General features: G+C 44.2%; 1 protein-coding gene across 5 annotated transcripts in view; it reads right to left on the bottom strand.

The window, feature by feature from the left end:
• Fbxw7 (F-box and WD repeat domain containing 7) overlaps positions 1 to 12,390 on the bottom strand; it is a 178,461-nt gene extending 166,071 nt beyond the window's left edge. For 3 of the 5 annotated variants that reach the window (XM_052732306.1, XM_052732308.1, XM_052732310.1), the window contains exon 1: positions 12,226 to 12,352. The gene's annotated coding sequence lies outside the window, so the exon portion shown is untranslated. Of the gene's footprint in view, positions 1 to 12,225 lie in introns of all 5 variants that reach the window. The other 2 variants (XM_052732307.1, XM_052732311.1) reach the window with 1 other exon arrangement.
• Positions 12,391 to 17,783: the final 5,393 nt, after the last annotated feature.

The following is a 17,783-nucleotide window of genomic DNA, read 5'->3' as shown; positions in this document are numbered from 1 at the left end:
GGTGTGCTCAGGGTATCCCCAACTCAAGCACAGCAACAGAAACAGGGCAACACTAGCAGGTTTGATTAATGGCAGTTTCCAACACACAAAGTCCGCCAACCCAATTTCTTAATTTCTGGTTTGCTTTATTGTGTGTATCTTGCCTCCTCCAACCTGAGATAAGTTTCAAGCAAGCAGATATTTGTATGCTCGGGTCACTTAAATCAATGCCTGGCACAGTAGGTGTTCAGTAAATATCTTCTGCTGAATAAAAACAATATTCAAAATAGGGACATATTCAAGAGCAAAGATCACAAATGACATCAGTTTTCAAAAACAGAGCAAGCTCACAGAAACAATAACTTAATACTATGTATTACTACAGCAGTTAGCCTTTACTGATGAGCACCGAGCCAGACACTGCGTTGAGGCTTTTGTGCATGATGCCCCTCAGTCCTAATGGCTCTCTGAGAGCCCTAGGTACTATTACCATCATCATCACAGTTCTACAGGAAACCCACTGAATAAATAATGTGCCCAAGACCACAAAGCAGCAGAGCTGGAACTTGGGCCATCAACCCAGTCTGCCTCACTTATTCACATAGAATCACTAGCATCCCTCTCACATGAAGCTAGGGAATAAAAACAACCAATCAGGGACGGCAGGAAGTCAGACCCTTTGTCCAGACCTTCTCCTATCAGGTACAGTGGAAATTTTCCCACCCTGGAACACAATGATTCTGCATACAGATTATAAATTCAATGGTTTTAAGAATCCAGATGTTGAAAAGCCAAGACAAAATCAATCTTCTAATCAACATTTCAAAGAGTAACAGATAACAACTGGTAACACCCCAAGTCCACAACCCAAAGAAATAACAGGGTGTGACCTCTGACTAAGACTGACCTCAAAACTTCCGGAGACAGGCTCCCCAAGTCTGCTTCTCAGCCCTCCCTCTTCTGCCCTGCTGCCTCTCCTTCCCCTGTACATACCTCCTCTCTCTCCCCTGTACATACCTCCTCTCCCTCTCCTCCCCTGTACATACCTCCTCTCTCTCCCCTGTACATACCTCCTCTCCTCCCCTGTACATACCTCCTCTCCTCTCCCTCCCCTGTACATACCTCCTCTCCTCTCCCTCCCCTGTACATACCTCCTCTCCTCTCCCTCCCCTGTACATACCTCCTCTCCCTCCTCCCCTGTACATACCTCCTCTCCTCTCCCTCCCCTGTACATACCTCCTCTCTCTCCCCTGTACATACCTCCTCTCTCTCCCCTGTACATACCTCCTCTCCTCTCCTCCCCTGTACATACCTCCTCTCCCTCCTCCCCTGTACATACCTCCTCTCCTCTCCTCCCCTGTACATACCTCCTCTCCCTCCTCCCCTGTACATACCTCCTCTCCTCTCCCTCCCCTGTACATACCTCCTCTCCCTCCTCCCCTGTACATACCTCCTCTCCCTCCTCCCCTGTACATACCTCCTCTCCTCTCCTCCCCTGTACATACCTCCTCTCCTCTCCTCCCCTGTACATACCTCCTCTCCTCTCCTCCCCTGTACATACCTCCTCTCCTCTCCTCCCCTGTACATACCTCCTCTCCTCTCCTCCCCTGTACATACCTCCTCTCCTCTCCTCCCCTGTACATACCTCCTCTCCTCTCCCCTGTACATACCTCCTCTCCTCTCCTCCCCTGTACATACCTCCTCTCCTCTCCCCTATACATACCTCCTCTCCCTCTCCTCCCCTGTACATACCTCCTCTCCTCTCCTGTACATACCTCCTCTCCTCTCCTCTCCCCTGTACATACCTCCTCTCCTCTCCTCCCCTGTACATACCTCCTCTCCTCTCCTCCCCTGTACATACCTCCTCTCCTCTCCTCCCCTGTACATACCTCCTCTCCTCTCCTCCCCTGTACATACCTCCTCTCCTCTCCTCCCCTGTACATACCTCCTCTCCTCTCCTCCCCTGTACATACCTCCTCTCCTCTCCTGCAGGATGACTTTTACAACAAATTTAAATATCTGTTTCCCACTCCAAATTTCTCAATTCAGTAAATTAAAATCTTATCTTTCTCAAATGAAAACAATCCCATCTGTGTAAAAGATCCATGGATAAAGGCCCCACACCCCCTGTAAGCACTCTAAAAAATCTTATTACCAAATTCACAGCTAAGAGCTACCAAGCACACATAAGGCAGCAGATGATTGAGTTCTTAGAGAAATCAAGACAGGCTCCCCACTTAAGTCTAAGAGCCTTCTTGAAAATAACTGAAATGGGAAGGAAGCTGGAGACGGAACTCCATTGCTACCAACAAGAAAAAGTTAAAATACTGAAAATCCTAAAAATTAGATCTTCATTAAATCAACCATCTAACCAGAAATCAACCTTCAGATAACCAAACCTAAGTTTGCATTTACAACAAAATCTAAAGGAAAATGGCCTTAAAAGGAGAAAATAAAGCAAAAAGACCAGCGCTAACAAGGTCATCACTGCTAAAAAAAAGTCTCCCATTTTTTATCTGGCCTATGAGTTTTTATATACTTAAATATATAATTCTGCTACATAAAATGGTTAAAAGCATATGCAAATGGTTATCAAGTCATCAAAACCTTCCAAATACAGTAACATCAGAGGAATTAGAGAGATGTGTTAGAAGTTCAGAGCAGACACCGCTCTTAGAGAAGAGCCCAGTTCAGTTCCCAGAACCCACACTGCGGGGTTTACAACCACCTGAACTCAAGTTCCAGAGGAACTGACACCTCTGGCCTCTCCACGCATCTGCACATACGTGCACAGTGCACAAACCCACAGAGACATACACATATACATACAATTAAAAACAATGTAAATCTTCTTTTAAACCCATTAAGAAGCACTTATGCTGATAAAACCAACTAAATTCTAGACTTGAAGAAAAAGTATTTCTGAAAGCTTTCTTGTATTTAAGGAACATTAAACACATATAAATCACTTTATGAAAAAAAAAAGGAGTAAAATTAGGTCTCTACTAATGATATGTTCACCTAAATAAAGATATTTCAATCTCAGTTTGAAATGTAACCGATACAGATAAATCTATTCAGCTTCACGATTTTCCAAAGCTTTTTATTTCCAGAGTCAAAGAGGAAGTAAAAAATGAGAAGAACTGATAACTGAATTACATTCTGGGATTTCTCAATGGGCAACCTGAATCATCATCACCATCAGAAAAAAATATCACTAATTATTTAAGAATAAAGGGGAAACCTGTTCCATTCAGTATTGAGATCTTTGGAAATGAATTAAAAGTCCAGTAATGTTCAAAAAAACCTTTGTCTATAAATAGTTCTGTCATTTCTCTAGTTTGGGGGATTTTTTAATAAAATGTTAATGAAACATATATTCATTTTTGGTGCTTATGAAACAGGACTACAAACTCAAGTGCTCATTTAAATGTTGAGCAAAATAATGCCTGACTCTGACCTTCTCCACGTCACATATTAAAAGACAGGGAACGTAATAAATTAACATCAGTGAATCATATACAGGAGCATCACAGTTTTCAATTCTTCTAAGGACAGCAAATCTTGGAAGAACATGCTTTCCCCGTGAATGGGTGCTCAAGTAGCCATTGTGTCCAAGGCCACCAAGTTAGGAAATGTACTCCCCATTTAACTGCATCTTCAGCCCCAGAATTGTGAATGTATATTCCTACGTAAACGAGACATGAGCTAGAAATTTGTTGCTGTTTCCAGGAATGTTTTCAACCTCTGGTTGTAGTTAGTTATAAATTACCTCAATACTTTTGGTGACACAAATTCTCAGACCCAGAACACCATGCCAAGTTCTATCGTTCCTTCCCCTAAAAATCAGACATCCTAAAACATCGACTAACGGTACACACCTTCCGACAGACAAGCATCTTGCTGCCTTGCAATTTCACCTTTGGAGTTGTCGGTATTGAAAAGTGGAGTGTGGTGGCACAGGCCTATACTACTCCAGCACTAACAGCCCTGGGGAAGCTGGCACAAAGAAAGGGCTCTCAAGTTTGAGGCCTATGTAGTGACATAGTGAGTTCTACACTAGCCTAGGCTGAATAACGAGAAGTCAAAAAACAAAAGCAGTGTGGATGTGAAAGCCCAAGGCAAACACAGTGTGCTCAATGGTGACCTCTCAGAGGTAAGGCCAAGTTGAAGTGGTGTTAACCTTATTTTGCACTAGCTTTTAAGATTTACAAATATCAGAGCAGCCATGTAGCATAGGACAAAGGCATCAATCACAATATACCAGGTACACAAATACACAGAGAAGGGAAAAAAGAACTACCTCCTCCCAAAAGCCACTCAGATTTCCAGTAGCCATTCTTCACCGGGAAAGGGCAGAGGCGACAAGCTCAGCAACAAACCACACAGGACCTGACTGATGGGGAGAAAGCAAATGACAGCCGAGCAGCAAGATCTCATGTGCATTTCCATCTACATGCAGGGGAAATAACACAACTAAATGCTGGTTCTCATGGTTCCTGGTTGAGCTTATTCTATTAGAGAACCAGAGTACTTAGGAAATTTAAAGGAACATTTTAGAAAATTTTTCTTTTAAATTAATCTTTCTACTGTCCCAGAACTCAGAGAGAACTGCAATAGTTTCTCAAGGATTCCACAATCTCAAAGTGTCTTAGTAATGATTTTAAGTACATTTATATACAAACATGTAATTACTAGAATATGTATAAATGTCATATTCATTTAGGAAATATACTCCATTTACATATGATATGAAAGGTGTTACAAGAAACCCTAAGTGAGGTAGCAACGGAAAACAGCAAAAGTCTGTATATTTTCAGGCCTATGCCAGAATGGTTTTATCCTAGATGGGAAAAGTCTCAGAACAGAAAGATGCAATAGCAAGAGTTCACTACTGAAAAGCAGTTTACTCATCTCTTTGCAGTGCTGATGAACACACACCAAAGGCTCCCCAGCCTGGCCTAAGTACTGCCAAAGGAAAACATCCCGATCAACATCCTTGCAGACACGAGAGGAGCACTCACATCTTTTAGCTCGGCCACCCATCCTTAGATTACATTATTTTAAAAGGCAAAATGTTTAAAGTAAGATTTTTAAAAGATCAAAATAAAACCAGGCATGGATGTAAATACCTATAATCTCATGACCCCAGAAGCTGAGGCAGTAGGATCTCACATTCAAAACCAGCATGTCTCAAACACACACACACACACATACACACACACACACACACACACACACACACACACACACACACGCGCACGCGCGCTAAAGTAACAACTCCACAAAAAAAAAAAAAAAAATGTACTTTATAGTGACCCTCTCAAAGACACTATAATTATCAATCCATATGCTCTGTCATTCAAACAGGATAAGAGAGCCAAAGTATCAATTATACATACAGAAAGGATAATTCACTCTATTACCTGAAGATTAAACCAACCACAAATCAAAATATCCAGAAAAAAAGATGAGTATAGTAAATTTGTAGACTTTTTTGTTGTCATCCCCTGCATGATATAGTATAACAACTGTTAACCTGTTTATATTGTATTATGTATTATAACTAATCTAGAGGCAAATTTTCAAGTGTACAGGAAGATATATATATATACACATAGGTATATATGTGTTGTGCGTAAACACTTTTTTTATTACATCATTTGTGGGGGGCACACACAACACTGCACACATGGAGGTCAGAAGACAACTTTGAAGAGTCAGTTATCTCCTTCCATCATGTTGGTTCTAGGGATGAAACTCAGGTCCTAAGGCATGGTAGCAAGCCACCTCGCTGGACCCTTTAAGAGACTTAAACATGCTCAGATTCTGGTATCTGCAGGAGCCTTATGATACAGAGGGATCACTATAGTAAAGACAGCTTTGAAACTAACTAAAAAGGAATCACAAGTGTACTGTAATGTACAAAAAAGAGCATCTAAAAACAAAATGTGTAAAACCAGGGTAAATATACTATCATTTAATACAGGTTAGTATTTGTTTGTCATATGAAACAATGTTTTAACATTACCTGTAGCCAGGCACTGTGGTGCATACCTTTAATCCCAGCACTGCAAAGGCAGAGGCAAACGGATCTCTGAGAGTACAAGGCCAGCCCTGGTCTACAGAGTAAGTTCCAGGACAGCCAGGGCTACATAGCAAGAGCCTGTCTGGGAAAAAATACAAAAAAACAAAAACAAACAAACAAACAAACAAACAAACCCAACATTATCTGTACCATTAAAACTTGCACTAAGTGAATAAATAGCTAGTCCTTTCTAGGCAATACATTTGCAATATATTTACCCTTAAAGATTGCAATGTTGTTTAAAATATACATTCATATTATATAAGTGATTTAAGATACAGCAACACTTAAAAAAAATGAAAATAATTTTGAACTAAATTATTTTTTTTTTCCTTTTTGGATCTTCAAGACAGGGTTTCTCTATGTAGCCTTGGCTGTCCTGGAACTCACTCTGTAGACAAGGCTGGCCTCAAACTCAGAGATCCCCCTGCCTCTGCCTCCGGAGTGCTGGGATTAAAGGCATGAGCCACCATGGCCTGGCTGGACTAAATTTTTTACACCAATTTAGTAATGAGATCATTACTAAAATGACTTTAAAGAGATGGATGCATTAAAATTTAACATTCCTGGAATCTGACTTAACATCTTTGATTTAAAACAACTTAAATGTTTTTAATGTGAAATTAAATGTTTTACAATTTAGTTTCAGAACCTTTCAAAAGTAAGCGTCTACCATGGGGGGGGGGGGGGGGGGTATGCAGCTCAGTGATAGTGCTTCTGGTTTCCAATCATCAGCTGGGGGAGAGGGTGGCTTCTTCCTTCACAGATTCTTTTAGCCATAATACAAAATAAGTATATCCTCCATATCAATTGTGGTGGTTTGAATGAGAATGACTCATAGGCTCATATATTTGAATGCCTGGTCTCCAGTTGTTAAAGACTATTTTGGAAAGACTAGGAGGTGTGGCCTTGTTGAAGGAAGTCTATCACTGGAGGTGGGCTTTGAGTTTCAAAAACCCACAGCAGATCCAGTCTCTTGTGTTTGTGGGTCAGATGTGAGCTCTCAGCTACTTCTCCAATGCCATGCCTACCTGCCTGCTGCCATGCTCACCCACCATGATGATCACAGACTGATCCTCTGAAACTGTAAGCAAATTAAATTTATATATATGTGTGTGTGTGTGCGTGTGCGTGTGTGTATGTGTGTGCATGTGTGTGTGTGTGTGTGTGTGTGTGTGTGTGTGTGTGTGTGTGTTCTGCCTGGGTCATGATGCTTTGTCACAGAAATAAAAAAGTAACTGAGACATCAATTATGGCATCTTTTGATAAAATGGGGTTCTCTTCTTTCTAGATCCATTTACAGAGTATCATGTCTGCTTCTTAGTCCATACTTCTCATCATTACAAGCAGCCCAGAGGAGCACATCACCTGGAAAACAGAATCCACCTAAAATGGCCAATTTGGCTTTGTAGTGTAATGTAGCTCACTTTATATATTGGTAGATTTAAGTGTCCTCTGGCAGGGGGTTATAGACTTCAGCCTACAGGCCAAACCCCATCTACTTCTTGTTTTTATGCATGAGCTCTCATTGGAGCAGTTACGGCTCGAGTCCATATCATCTATGGCTGCTTTCACATGGCAGGAACAGAGCTGCAAGTTGTGAGAGTGTGTTGACCCCCACAGAAAGGTTGCCAACCCTTCCTCTACGTCCCACGAGACTTCTCCAAGAATCATCTTCAAAGTATATTTAAATAAGCTGCTGCTAAGCCACACACACTCTGGAGCCCCCTGGTGCTAAGACACACACATAGGAACCCTCAAATCTCTCGTATTAGAAGCAAAACTGCCATGTCAAAGAATGTAGATGTTACCATTCCCCATCATGGAGTCCCACCATATTAGTAAATCATGTTAATGCTAAAAGGTTGCCTTTTTAAAACACTTAAGCATGTCTGTGTCCATGTAAGAAATGGGGAAAGCAGCAAAAAAAACCCTATATAGCAGATAGACATTCCAATCACTATCTTCTCACCCTAAAACCTTCATCACTGTAGACCTACCCTGTAGGTCTGTAAAATCATTATAGGCTCCTTGTTTAAAAATATCTATTCCTGGATTTCTGACAACCAGACATTCTCTTAAGAAGCCAAAGAAGCTTTGGAAGGCACTGAATTCAAACTAAGGAATATAAAGATAATGACTATGTATTTCTACTCACAATCCTTTATCCTTGCCAGAGGCAACACCAAATGTCAACCATAAAGATGCCTAAATAGTCTTAAGAACTAAATTGCTTTTCATTTTAAGTTCACACAAAAGAAAGTATCCCTAACACTTCAGTGCCAACACAGGAATATCCCCTGCACTGTATGGGACACAAAGACGCACATCTGTGAAAGTTAAAGACAGGGAGACAGCCTTCCCTTTCAGGAAGTGTTAGCCCCACTTCATTAGTATTAAGACCAAGCTTAGCTGGGCTGTGGTGGTATACACCTTTATAATCCCTAGGGAGGCATTGATCACCTAAGGAGGCAGAGGCACTGGATCTCTGAATTCGAGGCCATCATGGTCTACAGAGCAAATTTCAGGACAATCGGGGCTACCCAGAGAAATCTCCATGGGGGATGACCAAGATTATAATACAAGAAAATATCAAAAACCTGAGTTTGGAGAAACTAACCTTCCATTTTATTTTTGAGTTCCCTACCAAAGTCCTAAGCTTTCTGAAAACATAACTCAGGATCTAAATACTCTATTGAAAACCTGTAACTGTTTTTAAGACAGAATTATATGCCCTGGGATTGAGTTGGCAGCTAAGTTTAAGGACTGCTCTTCCTTCTAACTGCCATTTTCGCTCACCTTGGAAGCATGTCTTTGGGGGAATGTCTCTCCTCTTATTATGCCTGTGCATAAGCTAACACAAATATGCCCCATCCCCAAAGTTTAAAACTCCTTTTTCAGCTCTTTACTCAGTATTAGCAATCTCAGAAACCTAAAGGCTTTTAAGAATGACTCCCATCTCTACCTACACTGTCGGCATATTACCCAAACTACTTTGCAGTCTTGAAAGATACATGAAGCATGGCCCTGTGGATATAGCTCAGTTGGCAAAGTACCTGCTAGATAATGCACAGAGCCCTGGGTTCAAACCCCAGCAACTACATAAACCAAAAATAGTGGCACACACCAGTAAGTTTAGCATTCAGGAAGTCAAGGCAGGATCAGGATGATTAAAAGTTAAAGGCCATCCTCAGCTACACAGCAAGTTCAAGGTCAGCCTGGGACAAAAGACAGAGTCCAAAAAAAAAAAAAAAAAAAGAGAGAGAGAAAGAGTGAGAAAGTTAAGAGAGGAAGGGAAAGAAAAACAGAATGAGCCAACACTTGAACTATATGGATATCCAGCTCTTAACCCAAAATTCAACATCCAAAGCAAAGTCTTGCTACCCCGTTTCTGAATTCCTGCTCCTGAGAAACTACTAGCATCATGCTAAAAAACATTCAAAGCATTTCCTTTTTCACGCCTCCTTCTGTGCAGCCCCCATAGTGTAAAAATGTTGGTTTCCTAGAGAAACAAAATCCTAAAGCCAGCATAATGTCTTTGTCCTAAAGTATAATTTCTCCCAATCACTTGAAACTACCCTCTCTGGAGCAGTTTTCAAATTCTTTTGTGAACTGTAACCATGCATCTATACAGCGCAAACTGATCTTAACCCTAGTGGAGAACCTCCAGCAGTAGGTATGTATTCCCACCAAGCTAACTTCCTAATTAGATCTCGACTTTTAGTGTTCTGACTCTAAATCTTTAATATTTTGTTTATATGTGTTCTTTTCTTTCTGAAGGAGCTCTTCCAAGTTTGGCTCAGAGACTCCAATTATTCCTGGGTAGTCCAAAAATCAACATTTCCATAATGAAATGTGCAATGACAGTTCCTGGCATATAGTGATCTTGGAGTAATAATGGTAATACATTTCCTCCTTTCCTACATTTTTAAAAAAATCTATTATTATTACTATTACTATTACTATTGCCGCCGCCACCACCACCACATGTGTGTGCACGTGACACAGGTCAGAGGACAACTTTGTAGAGTCAGTTTTCTTCCTTCCAACTTTGGTTCTCTGAATTAGACTCTAGTCCTCAGACTTATGCAGAAAGCAGCTTTACCCATTGGGCCATCTCCAACAGTTTTATGCAATTTGTATTTGATTACAATGCAAACTGCATTTGTCATTGGTAAGGAGAAGGTACCCCAAAGACTTAACATATCAAATGTTTTGTTATTTCTACATTCAATAAAGTACTTCCACAATTTAAAACCAATCAAATCCTAAAGTCAGTATGCAACTTTGACCAGATGCGATACACACTCAAAGTAGAATTTCTTGGTTTACATCCCCCATCTTCCCAAAAAGCAAACTATGCAGGACTAGGTTTCTCAATCATCTTTTTCGAAAAATGGAATACACGACTTCTTCAGGGTCACAAAGTAAGGTTAATAGATCCAAAAACATGTTTTATTCTAAGCCTAAAGTTACATTCATCATCCAATATTTTCATGTGAATTTCCATTTACACTAAGTAGAATTTTTGTCCTAAAGTATAATTTCTCCCAATCACTTGAAACTACCCTCTCTGGAGCAGTTTTCAAATTCTTTTGTGAACTGTAACCATGCATCTATACAGCGCAAACTGATCTTAACCCTAGTGGAGAACCTCCAGCAGTAGGTATGTATTCCCACCAAGCTAACTTCCTAATTAGATCTCGACTTTTAGTGTTCTGACTCTAAATCTTTAATATTTTGTTTATATGTGTTCTTTTCTTTCTGAAGGAGCTCTTCCAAGTTTGGCTCAGAGACTCCAATTATTCCAGTGTCTTATGAAAACATATGAAAAACAAAGTATCAAAGGAAAAGGAAAAGAGCAAGAAGATCCAAAGGAGGACAAAGTGATTAGAGAAATGGGGAAGAAAAAAAAAAACTAAAAGCACTTTAAGAGTAAAAAGTTGGGACAGACGACAGAAGAGAATAACCAAAGTCTGTAAAAGCAGGAAAAGATAAACTCATGGTTGTTTTAGCATTCCTCAAACTATATCTTGGAAGTTTGAAGATAGGTGAGTTGATACATAATGCAGAAACTAATAAACTTTCACACTAGTCACTTTAAAAAGAGGAAAACAGGACCCAAACATTGTGAAATGTGAGAAACTTTCAAACAAATTTAATCATGATCCTAAATGGAGAAATTAAGATGGATGGACAAGCCCAGGTGTCCATTTCTACAAAGCATCTCTATTCTGCCCACATTCGGTTGTCTGAATGGACCAGAATTCTGTCTTACACTATGTAATCCCACAGTATGTTTAACCCTCAAGGTGCTTAGTTTAACCTTACATATGTGAAACATGACTTTTCTGTACCTCTAATTTAAACACTCTTAAGATACCGGAAATACTTTCTTGAAAGAGTAAGAAGTTTCTCCTAAGTTGACAAGTGAAGCCAAGAAAGAGAAGCCGCACACATGCCCTTTCAATCCCTAGTGAAAATGTGCTATCACATAAAATACATTGCTCTTTCCCCAAAAAAGAAAAGAGCATTAGGGAAGAAGAAAGTGTTGCAACTTTTATGAAATGGTAATGCATTAAGTGCTCTCCCCGAATTCAGTCTCAATGAGTTGCGTGTATCCTAGGAACTCGGACTCCCCTGAGCTACTGAACCATACTAGCGTTCTCCTTACACACTGGAATCTCTGGACTTGGGAAAGACGGCCTCGGGGGTACCAAACTCCTGAATGTACTAAAACGAAAAGTGATCTTCCTCTCAAGGACAACTTCAAAAACAATAGTTAAGAGTTTTAAGGAGTTGATTCAAGTGATTCCCACGTGGGAATCCATGGGAGTTTCCCTGAAACAAAAACCACTGTGCCGGATCATAATCGGTGGCCAGGAAAATGTACAGGACAGACCTGTCTATGGGCTTTCTCGATTTCCCTCTGCCAATTAGTGTGCAGAAAGGTGCAAACGTCCACTCCGGAGACATAGCTCCTCCTCTAAGTAAAACCCCCTGTAATTGCACTACTCCTGATGCCTTCTTCCCTCAGCAGGAAGGAAAGGTCTCCACTGCCAACCCTAGCAAGAAACAGCCAAACTCCAGCACTAAGTAAGCACCCACCCGCTCCCACTTGCTACCCTAGAATGTCCCCCTCCCCCGGGTTTACTCACGCTTCAGGGACGAGCGGTGGCGCTGACAATGTGGGCTGGCTCCCTTCCTCCTTCGGGCTGAGGCGGCAGCTGCGAAAGGCTCGGCGCCGAACTGAGGAAGAAGCGGTGCTAGTAGCGTCGCTCCACCAGGCAACCACCCGGGTCTCTTCCGCGCTGCCGGGGGAGAGGCGGCGGCCCCGCTCACCGTTTTTTCCTCTTCCTGGGTCTCTCTGCAGGCTGTGGCTTCTGCCCGTCCTGGGCCACTTGTCCCGGGACAGTCACGATCGGAAAGCTCGATGATTTTGTTTGGGTAAAGTTTCCTCTGGGTGGAGGCTGCGGCCGGCCCCCCGGGTCCCCCCCGGCCCCGCTGCCCTGGGGGGGGCTGGGGCGGGGAGGGGGGCGCCGAGAACTCCCGGAGTCCCGCCGAGGAGCCGAGGGGGCGGCGGCGGGCCCAAAGAGAAGCCCCCCAGAGGGGGTGAAGGGGAGGGGAGGGGAGGGGAAGGAGAGGACGGCGGCGCCCGGGCCGCTCACCACGCCGCCGCAGCCGCTTCACATCGGGGTCCCCGCCCCCCCGGCCCGGTGGTGGCTCCTGGGCTGGGGGCCCCGGCTCATACACTCCACGAAGGGATGCTACGGCCCCGGGCGGCCGGACCGGACGGTGGCTAGGCTGGGGACCCGGCGGGCTCGGATCGGCGCCGCCCCCGCTCCCGGCTCCCGCATGTGTCGCGGCGGCCGGGACCCCCTCCCTACACCTCGGGGGGTCCTTCGCCCCACTCCCCGGGGCGAGGCAGAAAGCCCAGCCCCTCGCGGGCGTCCTCTCCCGGCTGAGCAGCTATCAGTCCCGACCCGCAGCAGCCGCCTCCCTGCCCCCCGGCCGCGGGCTCCGGCTCCGGCTGGGGCTCCGGCTCCGGCGGCAGTCGCTGCCGGCCGGGAAGGTAAGGGGGGGAGCAGACGGCGGCCGCGGCTCCCGCTGGCCCGGGCTGAAGCGAAGGTCTCGGCGGCGGCCAGTGCACGGGCGCCCGGTCTCTCGGATGCTCGTTCACTCACTCGCTCTCACGCTCTCACCGGCGGCGGCGGCAGCGCCCGGAGCTCAGCTCGCTGTCTCCCTCGCTCTGTGCGGGGCTCTCGCCTCACTCCAGAGAGGGGCGGGAGGAGAGCGGCGCCCGGCGATGACGCAAGTCGCCTAGCAACCGCTCTCCTCCCCCTCCCTTCTCTTTCCTCTCTGCGCCTTCCTTCGCTGGCCTTTTCTCCCCATCTCCAGCCACCCCGCCCTGGGAGACTGCGGCGCGCGCTGATGACGCACCAAGGGAAGAGGAAGTCGAGATCAGTGAGCGGGTGGGTGCGCCTCGGGCCGCGGGACTGCTGCTGCCGCCGCCGCCGCCGCCGCCGCCGCCGCCGCCGCCGCCGCCGCCGCCGCCACCGCCTCTCCGGCCGCGTCAGAACTGAAGAGAGGAAGGGGAGGAGCCCAGGCGAGCCTAAGCTACCGCCTGATCTTACCCCTGACCCGAGGGCGGCGCGGAGAGCGAGCTCCGGAGCCGTTCCCTCCGGGGCAGGTGCGGACTGCTCCTCTGGGAACGAGGAGGAGGCCCAGGCCCCGGGGCCGGGCTAGGGCGCGCACCACCCGAAGGTGAGGCATTTGGCCCAGAGCAGACTCTCGAACAGCGAGACGGGTGGAAAAGTTGACCTCCAGCCCAGTTGCTGCACCTGCTCCCGGGAGCATGCCCCACCCTGCCCGTGGAGTGGGGTGAAACCTTGAGCCGCATTATGTGTGGAGGTGCGGTACGAAGGTTTTGATGAGTGAATGCATGAATGAATGAATGCCTCTCTCTTAGCAAGCCCGGAACTCGGCCGTGATGGTGGAAGTGCAAGTGTTTTTGTAAATTGCAGCTTAGAAACCTGAGAGTTGTAATACATCCCACCCCCACCCTCTAGCCGCGAAAGGAAAGGGATGCGGCTTGACATTGGGAGTTGCAACTTCAGGCTTTTGTGGGGAAAGGGGGCTAATTGCCGGGGTTGGGGAGCAGAGGGCTGAATGCGATCCTACTCTGGGCTATTATAGAAGGGTTTTCTACGTTTTCAAGAGGTGGATGTAGTCGAGCCTCCCTTTTAAGAGTCATTCTTGCTAGTCTCTTGGATCTTTGGGAGAGCTGATCTTGTTCATCACAATGCCCCTTACTATCTTCAAAAAATTTTGGCCCGCGTCTCAGGACTTACTCAAAAGCGCTCGCGCGCGCGCGTTCCTCCCTCCCCTCCCGTCTGCCCCCTCCCCCCCCCCCGTTATTAATAAATATATTGGGCTGTTTGCCTACAGATTCTGTTCTAGGAAATAGGTTTTAGGAAAATCTAGTGAAATTTAAGCTGTGGTTCTCTCGTAAAGAATTTTCAAGCTAAAAGGACCACAGTCCTCAAGAAATCTGTCTTGAACCTGCTGCCCTTCTTAGTGGTGTGAGAAAGAATGAGATTAGAGCAGCAGCAGAGGTGAACAGAAACAAATCCCACAGTTGTGTGGCTGGACCCCAGCACCCCACGCCTCTGGAAGCAGCACTCATGGGTATCTTAGGTCTTTCAACCATGCTCGGGAAGATTGGACTAAATACACTATCCACATATTTGGGAAACACAGGGTTTTGCTACTGCTGCAGCCACCACATGCAAACAGTAGATCAAGGAAATGTCTGCTTTGATAAATCAAGGGTTCATTTTTGTTCAAAGACTGCAAAAATAAATAAATGTAAATAAATAAGGGGGGAGGAGAATGCCACAGAAGCAAGGACAGACTCAACCCTGATGTACTCCACCTGAAATCCCAGGAGTCAGATATCTCACCCTCCTCACGCTGGGTTTGACTGTCTCCAAGCATGATCCATTCACCTGCCGTGTTCAAGGAAGACTCACAGAGAATCAATAACCGGGCATGGCTACAACATAATCCTTTTTGTTGAACTCTCTTCCTAATAGCAGAAATTACAGAAATGCAATATAGGTTTAGGGGAGTTTTGTAAAGCTGAGCACCTCAGAGTTTAATTATGTGGACTTTGAATGGAGAGAGTACAAACATCAGAGCTCTGCAACTGAGAAGGCTTCCAGGAAAGTGTGTGCCATGCAGAGTGTTCAGAGGCCTGATCTGTTTCATTGCCGACGGTTCCACTTTAGAACCTCATCGATGAGGGACAGAATTGCACTCAAAAGAGCCCTGAGCCACCTACTTAGGATCAGTAGCTCCACTAAGCTTACTGAATAAGATCCGTTCACTTCCCCTCCCAGCCTGGTAACAGGAGAAAACAGCTGTTACACAACTGACTGCTGGACGGGAGGAGTTTGTACATGTCCAGCTCATTCTGTGTCCTTTCAGTTCTGTATATTGCCTGTTATTAAGAAAAGAAATACATCAGATTTCCAAACATGTAAATCACGATCAAAAACTTATTTCAGGTAACGGTTCTTTTCCTGGCTCATCGCTTTATCATAAAGATCTGCATACTGTGTTAAAGTGTGACAAAGGGATGTCCATATAGGTTTCATAACTTTTCCCTTGAATGAGCTTGTATGAAAAACTAATCAATGTTTTATTATCCCACGCCAGTGGTTTCTACTGGTTTTCTTGTTGTTGTTGTTGTTGATTACTTTTTTGAGACAGGGTTTCTCTGTGCAGTTTTGGTACCTGTCCTGGATCTCACTCTATAGACCAGGCTGGCCTCAAACTCACAGAGATAGATCTGCCTGCCTCTGCCTCCCAAGTGCTGGGATTAAAGGCTTGCACCACCTGCCTGGCTGGTTACTCTTCTATCAGTTAAGCTTTTTCATGAAATAGACTTTAAACAGAAGGCAATTGTGTGCTGTGAGTAATTATCAAAGAAACTACCCTGTAAGCAGTCAACCAGACCAGTCAGTGGAGTTTTGCTAACCTTCCAAAAGCCCTCTAATGACCTTCCTAAACACACCTCTCCTTCCTGGAAGTTACTATTATTCTGACCTTTGTGGTAATCCTTTCCTTGCTTTTCTTTATTGTTTTATCACAGGTGTTCATCCCTAAGCATTACATTGTTTAGTTTTTCCCTTTCTTGTGAATGGTACATAAATGAGATAATATGTAATCTGTTATGCTTACCATATTTGATCAACTGTGCTGTAATCCATATGTTGTTCAGGTTGTTCATATAGCTATAATTCGTTCCCTTTAATTGCTGCATATACAGTGTTTCATTGTAACAATATGTAACAGTTTGTTTAGCCATTTTGTTGTTGATGGAAGTCTGGGTTCAGTTTGAGGCCGCTATAAATGTTGTTGCAAAGAGTTCCTTAAATCTGTATTCCATCTCATCTACATCAGTTTCTGTGTAATCTGTACTTGAGAGTGTATATCATAAACATGAATAAATAATGTCACACGCTCTTCTAACATGATTCAGTCACATTAGCTACATATGAGTGCCTTTGCTCCACACCTCACAACTCTTTGGCAAGAACTCAGTTTTCTCATCCTGGTCAGTGTGGAGAATATCTCATTTCAGTTTTAACTTAAATTTCCCCAATTACTGACTTTGTTGAGGACCTTTCATATATCCACTATTATATTAGTCAGGGTTCTCTGTAGGAACAGAATTTGTAGAAAGGGGATGTGTTAGAATGACTTACAGGCTATGGTCCAGCTAGTCCCAACAATGACTGTCTACCAAAGAAAGGTTCAAGAATCCAGTTGTTCAGTCCGTGAGGATGGATGCCTCAGCTGGTTTTCAATATGCGCCAGAATGCCAAAGAAGTGGGCTCTAATGCCAGTGAAGGAACGGACCTGTCAGTGAGATGGAGAGCAAGCAAGCAAAGAGGGTAAGCTTCCTTCTCCCATGTCCTTCACATAGGCTGCCAGCGGAAGCTGTAGCCCAGATTAAAGGTGGATTTTCAGAAAATCTGGATTAAAAGTGGGTCTTCACTTCAAATGATTTAATTAAGAAAAAAAACCCTTACAGGTGTACCCAGCTGCTAGGGTTTTAATTAATCCCAGATCTACACAAGTTGACAACAAAGAATAGCCGTCACAAATATACTGATAACAATTGGGTTAGTCTTTATTTTTCTAATGTGCAATCTCTGAAATGCCCACAATTCCAGTGTCTTTTTGTAGTCCATATTTGAATACCAAGATTGGGGTAGAGTAATGCCACCAAATGAGTTATGTTTGGGACAGCTTCTTCCCTGCCCCCCCCCTCCCGCCAGACAGATTTTCCCTGGCCGTTCTAGAACTCACTCTATAGACCAGGCTGGCCCAGATTTTCGTGGGGGATGGGTGGGGGTGGACAGATTCTTTCTAAAATAAGAGTTTAGCTTACCTAATTACTTTATGAATTGACAGTAAACTTTAAAGTAGGATACACACACACACACACACACACACACACACACACACATTCCTTCCAAAACAATGTTTTTTAAACTGTGTAACAAAGTGTAACATCTTAGTTGTATTATGGTTTTCCTCAGTTCATAAAGGCATTGTTTACTCTCAAAGCTGTGTGAGTAAAATCTCTCCTATTGCTTTGTATTTTTCTCATAGACAATTATAAGAAATTGTTTTCCCACAAGAT

Source organism: Peromyscus californicus, unplaced genomic scaffold (assembly GCF_007827085.1).
Source record: "Peromyscus californicus insignis strain IS unplaced genomic scaffold, ASM782708v3 Scaffold_9__1_contigs__length_137607984, whole genome shotgun sequence".
NCBI lineage: Eukaryota > Metazoa > Chordata > Mammalia > Rodentia > Cricetidae > Peromyscus > Peromyscus californicus.
This window is presented reverse-complemented; position numbering and strand designations above follow the sequence as displayed.